This window comes from Gavialis gangeticus, unplaced genomic scaffold (assembly GCF_001723915.1).
Source record: "Gavialis gangeticus isolate Ggan-Ray unplaced genomic scaffold, GavGan_comp1, whole genome shotgun sequence".
Classification (NCBI taxonomy): domain Eukaryota; kingdom Metazoa; phylum Chordata; order Crocodylia; family Gavialidae; genus Gavialis; species Gavialis gangeticus.
In genome coordinates this window covers 33498338-33509441 of record NW_017728993.1, presented here as the reverse complement: position 1 = coordinate 33509441, position 11104 = coordinate 33498338, and the positions used below count along the sequence as shown (strand labels likewise).

At 45.3% G+C, this 11104-nt stretch overlaps 1 long non-coding RNA gene across 1 annotated transcript in view; it reads left to right on the top strand.

The window, feature by feature from the left end:
- LOC109286779 overlaps positions 1-10498 on the top strand; it is a 46143-nt gene extending 35645 nt beyond the window's left edge. Inside the window, exon 2 of the long non-coding RNA XR_002094679.1 lies at positions 10268-10498. This is a non-coding gene — a long non-coding RNA (uncharacterized LOC109286779). The remainder of the gene's footprint in view (positions 1-10267) is intronic.
- Positions 10499-11104: the final 606 nt, after the last annotated feature.

The following is an 11104-nucleotide window of genomic DNA, read 5'->3' as shown; positions in this document are numbered from 1 at the left end:
TGCATCCACAGATGCATCTCGAGCAGGTCCAAGGAGGTGATCCTCCCCCTCTATGCAGCACTGGTCAGGCCACAGCTGGAGTACTGCGTCCAGTTCTGGGCACCGCACTTCAGGAGTGATGTGGACAACATGGAGAGGGTCCAGAGGAGGGCCACTCGCATGATCAGGGGGCAGCAGGGCAGGCCCTATGAGGAGAGGCTACGGGACCTGAACCTGTTCAGCCTCCTCAAGAGAAGGCTGAGGGGGGATCTAGTGGCCTGTTACAAACTAGTCAGAGGGGACCATCAGGCACTGGGGGAGTCCTTGCTCCCCCGAGCACCGCCAGGAGTGACCAGGAATAACGGTCACAAGCTGGCAGAGGGTAGATTTAGGCTAGATATCAGGAAGCGCTACTTCACTGTCAGGGTGGCTAGGATCTGGAACCAACTTCCAAGAGAAGTGGTGCTGGCTCCTACCCTGGGGGTCTTTAAGACAAGGGTAGACAATCACCTTGCTGGGGTTGTTTGACCCCAGTACTTTTTCCTGCCATAGCAGGGGGTCAGACCTGATGATCTGCTCAGGTCCCTTCTGACCCTACTAACTATGAAACTATGACGCTCCAAAGGACTGCTCAATTGAGCCTCCCAACCTTTTTGCTCTCCCCACACCAGTTTGGAGAAAAATCTCTTTCCAAACAGAGTCAGAACATTTTTGCAATAATTGACACTTGTTTTGGTAATTTTTTAACTGAACCTCCGTTTGGTGAGTTGAAGGGGAGCTGGAAGCCCACAGGCACTAGGTCTTCTAGCTGAGCGGTCTGTCAGAGCTCAGGAATCACAATCTCTCGGCTGGTATCTTGGCCTCCCGGCCAGCCCGTGATCTGCAGGTGGATGAAGCATGACATTCCAGGTTCCCTAGCTTCCTGCTAGGGTTAAAAAACTGACCGGTGTGCGATCAGATCTTACTTCACATTATTTTCTCAACTCTGAATATTTTATGACAGAAAAATGCTTAATTGGAGAACTTTTGACTAGCTCTAAGAAACATCTAATTCCAGTGGTGCCTCCAAGTACAGTGTTCTATCACTGGACATCTGATTGCAGGATTAGGAAAATAGCCATTCGAAGTGAAAATATAAATCTGACAAAGTGAATGACAGTTGTTTCTGTACAACAACTTTGAAACTGTAAACCGAGAAACCCAAATACTTCATACTTGAAGATATAGAATAATGAATAATGGAGGAGATGAATGATAAAGGGATGGGTGACTAATGGTGGGCCTGACCAGGAAATAAAAGCAGCCTAAAAAAGATTTGATGGATTGAAGTCTGGTTGATCTGGGAGTCAGTGCTCAACCAAGAGCCCTGGGGTGAGTCAGATGAAAAATACTCCCTGGGAAGAAGACAAGTTAGCTATCCCTGGAGGATCTTAATTATGATGGGAGGACGTAATGTGACTGATTAGAATGCAGGAGGGCTGAAGTTGAGTTTAGGAGAGGGGTGAGAGTTTGTATTTATTAACTGTGGGAAAGATGACTTTTTTGGACTTGGCTGCTGTGAGAACCAGTGGAAGACTGAATCAGAGAGGAAACTGAAGCAGAGGTAGGGTCTGAGATGAAGCCTGGCAAATAGATTCTGTAGTAAAGTTTGTACCAAGTCTCCCCCTGTGCTGCAGCTTGCATTCATTGCTTCTTGTCCTGTCCCCTATAGCTAGCAAAGAAAAAGCAATCTCCATCCTCATCCCTTTAGGTCAGTGGTCATCAGCCTTTTTTTGCCACAACCCGTTGCTGGGAGTGGAGTGTGGCGGCAGGGGCGGTGGAGCTCCCGGCACTAGGCACAGCTTGTCCTTTGTGTGTGGCACTGCTGGCATTGTCCCTGCGACCCTCATTTGAGTCACGACCCGAGGTTGGGAACGCTGCTTTAGGTGTTTGAAGACTGTTATAAAATCCCCCAGCTCTAGACTGACTAGAGGAGGGTTATTTATCTGGCTCTTTCAGTTCCATCGTTGGGGATCATGTAGAGCTCTCTACCCACCAGAAACTCACTCTCACTGAAAATTGAGGTATTTTTAATGTTAATATTAACGCCATTGAACCAGACATTAGGGAGATTCCTCTGGATTCCTGCACACAGATCTGATCACCCACATTCAAGAAAGCTGAATTCAAACTGGAACAGGTGCGGGGAAGGCTGACTGGGATGAGGAGGGAAATCAAAGTTGTACATCATGAGAGATGTGAAGAGATTGGCTTGATTAGCTAAGAAAATGAAGGCTGAGAGTTGTTCTCTTTTCCTCGTGTTTTTCTCTGTGATATATTTATAGACAATGGTTATTAAAGCTAAAGGACAATGTTGGCACGAGCAAATGAGCATATAGTGGCCAGGAACCAGTCTGGGCTGAGTATTAGAAGTAGGTTTCTAGCTATTAGAGGAGTAACATTCTGGAACAGCCTTACGAGAGTGGTGGGAGCCACAGGAAGCCAAACTATGTTTAAAATGGAGCTTGATTAGTTTACAAACATGATGTAGCGGCTTGCAATAGCAGAGCATGGGACTTGATAACCCAGCTTCTCCCTCGTAGCCCTGGGCAACTATGATGCTGTAATAAAAACTCACCAAACATTCATACTTCAACATTAGCTATAAAATGATGAAATAGCTAATTGGGTATGTTGTATGCAGTGGTGCTGCCAAATGGAGATACACAAAATGTTGAGGAAGAGTTCATGAAGACCTGAACCAAAAATGCGGAGAGCAACACCAACCTTAACATAACTAAAAATGATCAGTCTGACACCTTGTGATGTTTCAGAACATCTTATGAAAACGTATAATTAATCTAATTTCACTGAATAGTTACTACTTGCTGTGATTAGTCAACTAATGTTTAGAAACTGTCTGTTTCAATAATGTCCCGGGTACATCCACTTTGCCTTGCAAAGGAATTATTCAGGGAATCACAGCTAGAATCCAAAATACCAGCATCACTAACAGGAACTTTCCCCTGCCTCTTTGCCAGCCTCCCAAAATCAAGAATATGATTCATACACAGTTTACAGTAGTAGTAACGTTAACCCAGTTTGACAAATCTTCATGTCAGCCTCAACTGTGACTGGCCAAAGGCCAAGTGTTTGTCAGATAGATTTTGGCAGTGGATTAAAAATTAAATCTTTTTCTATTTCATCTCTTTTGTGGCAAACATACATTTTTCACTGCTTTTGAATTTGCAGAATTTCAGAACACCCTTGTAGCAATCTTTTTTTTTTAACGAAGCATTTTAGAAAAATGTTAGATAATTTAAAAAATTGTTTCATATTAAATTCAGAATGAGCAAATAGCACCCCTTAGTTTCCATTCTGCTGAATGTTGCCACATGAGTAACTCTTAACTCTTACTTTCATGTTTTGATTTTAGACATCTCCAAACAGTGTTTTGGATTTTTAAAGGTGTGCATTTATTTATGGGATTACAATGAGATAAAGCACTTGTTTGCTTGTCAGGATACTTGTTTTTTATTGCTTTGTGAATTCCTTGGCAATTCAAAGTAGAAGCAGAGTGGGTAACCACAGGAGATTGTTCTTTTTGTGGGTCAATATCTGTGTGTAAGATGTTATAGCAACGTTTTTAAGTTTCATAAATGCATTTTTTTCCTACAAAGACACTGAAGGAAAGAGGCATTTGACTGTCAGGAGATTTCTCTATTGTAGGGAAAATAGTCAACTGGTAACCAGCTAGAAATTGGCCAATTAAAGTTGAATGGCCAATGAACAGCTGAACAGGACATCTACCCCATTTTAGCAACAGATATAAACATATAACAGCATTTGTCAGTTGAGAGATTTATTCACTATTGATTGCATCCCATGATAACCAGAAATTAAATCTGTCACTAAAGTTGCCAATGTATATAATACAAAAATTGTTCTCACCTAATAAAAAATACAAAACGGAACTAGAAAGAAGCTTGTATTTCAAAAGAATTATTTCCTGTAGGAAAGCAACATGATATTTGTGCAGAAGCTAACTGACAGATGAAGTTTAAAGGCCAGGAGCCACCTGTGTTATGTGCTACTGTACATCCTGTGGTGTCCTATTTGAGCTGACCTATTTAGCATTGGTACAAAGTCTGAAATCTAAATAGGGTAACCCCTAATTTTAAAAACATTGGAAAAAATATTTATAAACATGCATGCTGTATGAAAAGGTAGAATAAATACAGTTTCAAAGTAGGAGTTAAATGGGACTTTTTGCAAAGTTTGAAAAGAGATCACTGGCTGTTTTTAATAGGACAGTGGTTATGAAAAGGGTAAGCAATTTGGAGTTCTTTATGAAGGCTCTTAAGCACATCTTCTCTATTCCTCCACCTACATACATACTCACTGTTGCTGCAACTAATGTATGTTATGAAGAGTACCTGTGGCCTTGACTACCTTAGGATCATTCCAGTGTTCCATTATTGTTAGGAGCTCCCAAGTTGAGTTAAGTGGCCTAACTTCTCATTACCTTGATTTTGTGGATTTGCATCGAGTAAAATCAAAAAGCCTATGTGGAATTCTACACCATTTTGCCTTTAACTTCTAAAGAAAAACATGTCATTTTAGGACACATTTTAAAATTCAGTTGAAACCTGGATGTTGCTTACAGGTGGCTATGTTGCATTTTTCCTATATTTGAATTTATAGCTATTATAAATAGCACCAGCTTATAGGTAATTTCTAATTAGGGGTAGGACTCCACTGTTAGACATTTAAGTGTCTAATGGTGGCAGTGTAGGTCTGGCTCTGGTGAGAGATGCACAGGTGGAAGCCCATCATGCCCTGTGAGACTAGGACCCCCAGAACTTCCAGTGGACACCCAACAGACCCCCCAGTACAGCCAGGAGGTAGGTTGGGCCAGCATGGGTGGGTGCCAAGCAGCTGTGGGAGGCAGCTGAGAAGAGCCAAGGAGGGCCACACTCCCCACCTCCCACTTGGCCCAGACCTATGGACTGCCCCAGGGAGCCACCCAACTGGTCCTGCCTGGTGTGCATGACAGTGATGGACTAGGGGAAGGCTGGGGGCACTTACCTGCCCCCTTCTCCAGTGGAACAGGGACCTCCAGCTGCTGAGAGTGGCACAGTGCTGGCTGTGGGCCCACTGCACATGCATAGCTTTTAAAAGGACCTGCCAACAGCAGAGCCACAGTGTAAGTCCAGCTCCAGTGTGAGATGCATGGGCAGAAGCCTGTCACACTCCTGTAAGCCTATGACCTTCAGCAGACACCCAGTGGACCCTGATCCAGACCCCCAGTGCAGCCAGGTGGTAGGTGGGGCCCAGAGTGTGTGGGTGCTAGGAAGCTGAAGGAGGCAGCTGAGAGGAGCTGAGGAGGGTGACCCGCCCCTAGCTCTAACTTGGCCCAGCCACCCAGGGAGCCATGTGAACAGAGAGTGCAAAGAAGCATGCTCTGAGCCCAGTGTATGAGTTAGCATGGGAGTTCACACAGGAGGGCAAGCAGTAGGGGCATGAAGCTCTAGAAGGCAAGCCTGGAGAGAAGGGTTATCACAGCAGTAGCTTGGACTACTACCTGTACCATGGTGGTGGCACACTGTACCCTGAAGATCTCCTCTGTGGCTGGTCCCCACCCTCATACCTATGAGGCCTCCACCCAGTCAGAACCCATGGTTCCAGCCTCCACTCAGCCTCCACCCTGGCTATTAGCTGTGGGGGCTGCTTGGCATGACTGCAGGCACATGGGATCAGAAGCAATGACACCTCCCCTTGTGAGGTTTGCTCCACATTGGAGTCTTTGGAGTCCCAGATACAGGAGCTCCAGACTGCGGTGCAGAGGCTGCATGAAGAGGAGGTGAAGAGGAGATCAACTCTTACTGCCAGGTTCTTCGCCTGAAGAAGGAAGAGAGATGTTTAAGGCTGGCTGGCAGGACAAGGGTGGACAAGAGGAGCTCCCCAATGTCTAGCCAGGAATCACTTGGATGAAGATCATCACCAGTCCCAAGGCACACTGCACCAGGGTCAACACTCTCCTGGATCTTCACAACAGGCACGAACCCCTTGCAGCACCAATAGAGACAGCAGAGCCACCAGCTCCTGCACCTGAGGAAGATAACCACCCCTAAGAAGAAACACGGAGTGATCATCGTGGGAAGATAACCACCTCTAAGAAGAAACACAGAGTGCTCATCATGGGAGACTCCCTCTTAAGGGGGACAGAGGGATAGATCTGCCACCCTGACCCCTTAGCCCAGGGGTGTTCAAACTTTTTTAAGGAGTGTACCTCTTCTGGTGTACACTGAGATGCAGAGCCAGCCAGAGGGGGGAGGCAGAGGTTGCACATGGTGGTAGTGATGGTGTGGGGTGGTGGCGATGGTCGCACATCACATGGCCAGGTGGACATGTGACTCTGCAGGCTGCTGAGGGGCCTCACACCTGGCCAATCACACATTGCCTGTCAACAGCTGAATGTGTGACCAGCCATGGGGAAGCAGCATGCTGCTGTGCAGGGTGGTTGATGGTGGCAGCAACTGCTGTGTGCGAGCTCCACCCGCCCATATCTGGCTGGCTGGGCAGCACCTGTATGGCCCACAGAGGGGAGCAGCTGCCCTTACCCTCCCTGGCTCTGCTTCTGGGACACAGTGCTGTGGGGTGGTAGGTGGCAGCACTCCATTCCCACCTACCCACATGTACCTCCTTGCATCTTTCCAAGTACCCCTGGGGGTACGTGTACCCCGGTTGACAACCCCTGCCTTAGCCCTGCTGCCTCCCAGGGGCCCATATCCAGGATGTTGTTGAGAGGATCCCAAAATGTATCCGACTTTCTGACCACTATCCTATGCTCCTTATCCATGTGGGCATGAATGATATGGCAGGGGGCAATCTAGTTATGAATGACTACAGGGCTTTTGGAGTGGGGCTCAGAGGTTGGGGGCACAGGTAGCTGTCTCCTCAATCCTTCTGGTTATGAATTATGGGCATACGAGGGAGAGATGAATTGAGGAAGTAAACAGAAGACTGAGGCACTGGCTCCATTGTGAAGGCTTCAGAGAGTCCGCGCTTCAGAGAGAGAGGCAGTAGTTTGTTGGGAAAGGTCAGCCTCCACCTCACTGCAATGGGGAAGAAGCTCTTCTTGGCCAAAATGGCTGACCTGCTTAACCAGGCTTTAAACTAAGTTCACTGGGTGATGGGTGGATAAAAAGAAGTGTAAGCCCACCAAGCATCAACTATAAAATCAGCAGGTTGGACTGCACAAAGGATCTTCCTAGCCCAGGGATTGGACTCTTTTAGGAATGCAGAGCAGCCCCAGGCTTCAGATGGCAGGATCACTTGCCTGTCCACAAATGCCAGGAGCCTGGGTAACAAACAGGAGGAACTGGCCCTTCTGCTAAGCAGAAATGACTATGACCAAATAGGGATAATGAAGACCTGCTGGGACTCCACCTACGACTGGACCACAGATGTAGATGGCTATACCTTGTACAGGAGGGATCATGTTGCAAGAAAGGGTGGGGGTGTAGCTCTCTATGTGAAGGAGCAGTACACTTCCCTACAACTGGAGATTGGCACCCCAGGATGGTGACTTGAGACCCTCTGGGTTAGAATATGGGGGGAAACATGGTGAAGAGGATATAATGGTAGGAGTCTACTACAGACCTTCTAATCAGGAGCAAGAGCTTGACCATGAATTCACTAGGGAACTGCCAGAGGCTACACACTCTTGGTGCATGGCTGTCTTGGGTGACTATCCTGACATCTCAAGGGAAGAGCACTCAGCCAAATCCGATGGTTGCAAAGCTTGCTGACATGCACTGATGAGCTCTACTTGTCTCAAGAAGTCTATGGGCTGACAAGAGGTAAGGCGCTGCTAGACCTGGTACTGGCCATAGGGGATGATCTTGTAAGTGACCTGAGAATCCAAGGGAACCTGGGAGACAGTGAGCATGAGATGATCGCTTTCTCTATCCATCGCAAAGCAGACTTTAGGAAAGCTGACTTTCATAAGCTTAGGAGGCTAGTTGTTGAGGCTCTGAGAGGCCATAGTCTGACAGGGAGGGGAGTCCATAATGAGTAGTTGCTCCTTAAGGATAAGATTATTGAAGCACAAGGGAAGTCCATTCCAGCCCATAGGAAAGGTAGCAAAAGGGCTGGGCGACCTCTTTGGCTCAACGGGGAACTCAGGGAACTTAAAAAGAGAAGGTTATAAAGGATGGAAGTCAGGAAACACCACTAAGGAGGAGGATTCAGCACTGGCCCACACCTGTAGGGAGTGAACTAGGAAAGCCAAGGCTGAAACTGAACTCAAACTGATCTGGACGCTAGTGCCGGAAGCAGACTTGCTAAGCTGATGACACCAAACTATGGGGAAATGCGGTCACGCTAGAGGATAGGCTGGTAATCTAAGCCAACCTTGATAGGCTCGCAAGGTGGGTGGGTAAAAACTGGATGGCATTCAACACAGAGAAATGCAAGGTGCTCCACCTTGGGAGAAAAAACCTGCATCACACTTATAGGCTTGGCAATGTTACACTCACTAGCACAATGACCAAAAGAGACTTGGGGGTCATGATTGACCACGGATGAACATGAGCCACCAATGTGATGCCGCAGCTGGCAAAGCAAATAAAACTCTGGCTTGCATCTACCAACGCATCTCAAGCAAGACCCAAAAATCGTCCTCCAGCTTTACTCAGCCTTGGCGAGGCCGCAGCTGGACTAGTGTGTCCAATTCTGGAATCCGTAGTTTTGAAAAGATGTGGAGAACCTTGAGAGAGTCCAGAGGAGAGCCACATGCATGATCAGAGGACAAGAGAGCAGGCTTTATGGGGAGAGACTGAGAGCCATGGGACTTTTCAGCCTGAAAAAGCATAGGCTCAGGGGTGACTTGGTGGCAGCTTACAAGTACATAAGAGGTGTGCATCAGGATCTGGGAGAACATCCATTCAAGGGAAGACAAGGTCCAATGGTCTCAAACAATCATTTGACCCCAGCTGACTTCCTGCCCCCTGGGCAGGGGGCTGGGCCTGATAGTCTTGTGAGATCTCTTCCAGCCCTAACGTCTATGAAATCTATGAAGTGTCAAATTTTGCTATAGTACTTCATATCTTAAGTGATTGCATTGAGCAAAATAACAAAGCAATTGCAAAATATTATGGAGTGCAATTGAAATATGGTTAGGTTACCTTTCAAAAATTCAAACTGCCTTAAGCATATATGAAACATGGACCTCTCCTACTTCTCTTCCCTAAATATTATTATTATTATTATATTTAAAGATAGTGTAATTATGTCAGTCATTTAAAATGTAAAGTCCCCTTGCAGCCTGCAAAACAGTTAAACTCTGCTTATCCAGTTATCAATCATAGCAATGCTGACAAGTGTAACCTTTAATTTCATTTTCACTGCAAATAGCCAAGATTGGTTCAAGTGGTCCAGGAACCCATGGCATGAAAAAGTGAAGCCATAGCACTGAATGGTATTATGGCATGTAAAGGACTGTTGGAACTAATGACCAAATTATGCTTGCACTAGCTGTCCTTTGTAAAAAGAGGTACCGTTCCAAGAGCAAACTAGGAAGGGAATAGTGCATTGGTGCTATAATATGTTGTACGAGTAGAGAAAAAAAATGCATTTTTTTCACATAAAATCTAAGATAATGAGATCTTTTACTGAATAACTGAAGAAAAACTTTCTGGGTTTTTTCTAAGCCCTAGTATTTCATACGCTTTTGCATTTTCTAGTACAGACTGGGACACAGCATTTATAACGTGGCTGACTCTGCAACATACTGGGACATTTGTGACATGTATTACCACAAGATTGCAATCCAAATTTCTTTTCCCCAAAGGGCTTATATATTCATGAGAGATGAGAGGATTCTATTTTAACCTCTCTGTATCCTTGAAACTTTAAGTTAAGTCCTGCAACAAAAATGCAGAGAAAACTAATTTTGGGACTTAATTCAAATTAAGTGAATTATTTAAATGTTTAAACATTTTAAATGTTTTATTTTAACTTTAAAAAGTCATACTCTTATAACTTGGAGTTGGTTCTGTGCTCACTCCAATGCTATATACAGCCTACATGCCCAAGCTACCCTTTCTGAGGGAACCTGCTTGCGTATAGCCAAGGCTTTTGCACTTGAGAGAATTCATTGAGAGATCTTTATTGAGGTAGATTAGGTTGCAGAACCCCTCAGCATTAAGTTCAGGTTTAAAAAGACAACAATTTCATTTGGAGCACTAAGACTCTTTAGACCAGTCAGTTTTAAAGCATTCCTTTTTTTTTGCCCTGTTCCTAGGCTTCTCTTGAGAGGGAGCCTCTCAAAGAAAAGGACCAGCAAAGTGGAAGCAGCCAAGCAAACAACTTCTAAATCGACGGGCCTGTGCAGAACCCCTTTGGTCTAAATGAAATCTGTATTTTGTGATACACTGCTGCATCCAATCCTTTCCAAAAAATCTTCCAAAATCAATTCTCAGTTAATGTACAAATCTCTCGGGAGAACTTCCAAACAGGAGGATCAGCTGGAGGTAACAGTCGAACATGAATAGGCATCTGTAAACAAACTGGTGTAGTAAACAGTACTTTTAACTAACCTCCTCCTAGGCATGAAATTTTGGAGGGCCCTTTTTAGTTTAAATTAGAGGGAGAGAACTGGCTTGCCAAATGGGATTGTATAGACTCTCATGGCTGTAACCATTACTAAACCAGAAATAATATTGAATGTGGTGCAAGTCCATCCTAGTGCCCAATGGATATTTGTTCACATTGCACAGTTTGGCTCAGTTCAACATGCTTGGCAGCCTTTATCCAAAAGAAAGGCCAAGAACTGGAATAGCAGAAGGGCTACAGGTCAAGATTGTGATTCATTGGCAGACCTGTGTGAGGAAGCTTGCACAGCGCTTGTCTGCATTATGCTTGGCTCCAGCTAGAGCTGTCAGTCCTTTATTTTCATGGGCACTAAAGGCATCCCAAAAGTAAAATATGTATTTGTGTGACTGTCTGTGCTGCATGCAATGAAATAAGCATGTGACACTTACCATGAATTTAAATGCCAGAGTCAGATAACCTTACTCACAATGAATCTGACTTTAATTAAGTCAATAGACCACTTCTGAATAAAGATGTTAATTATGCT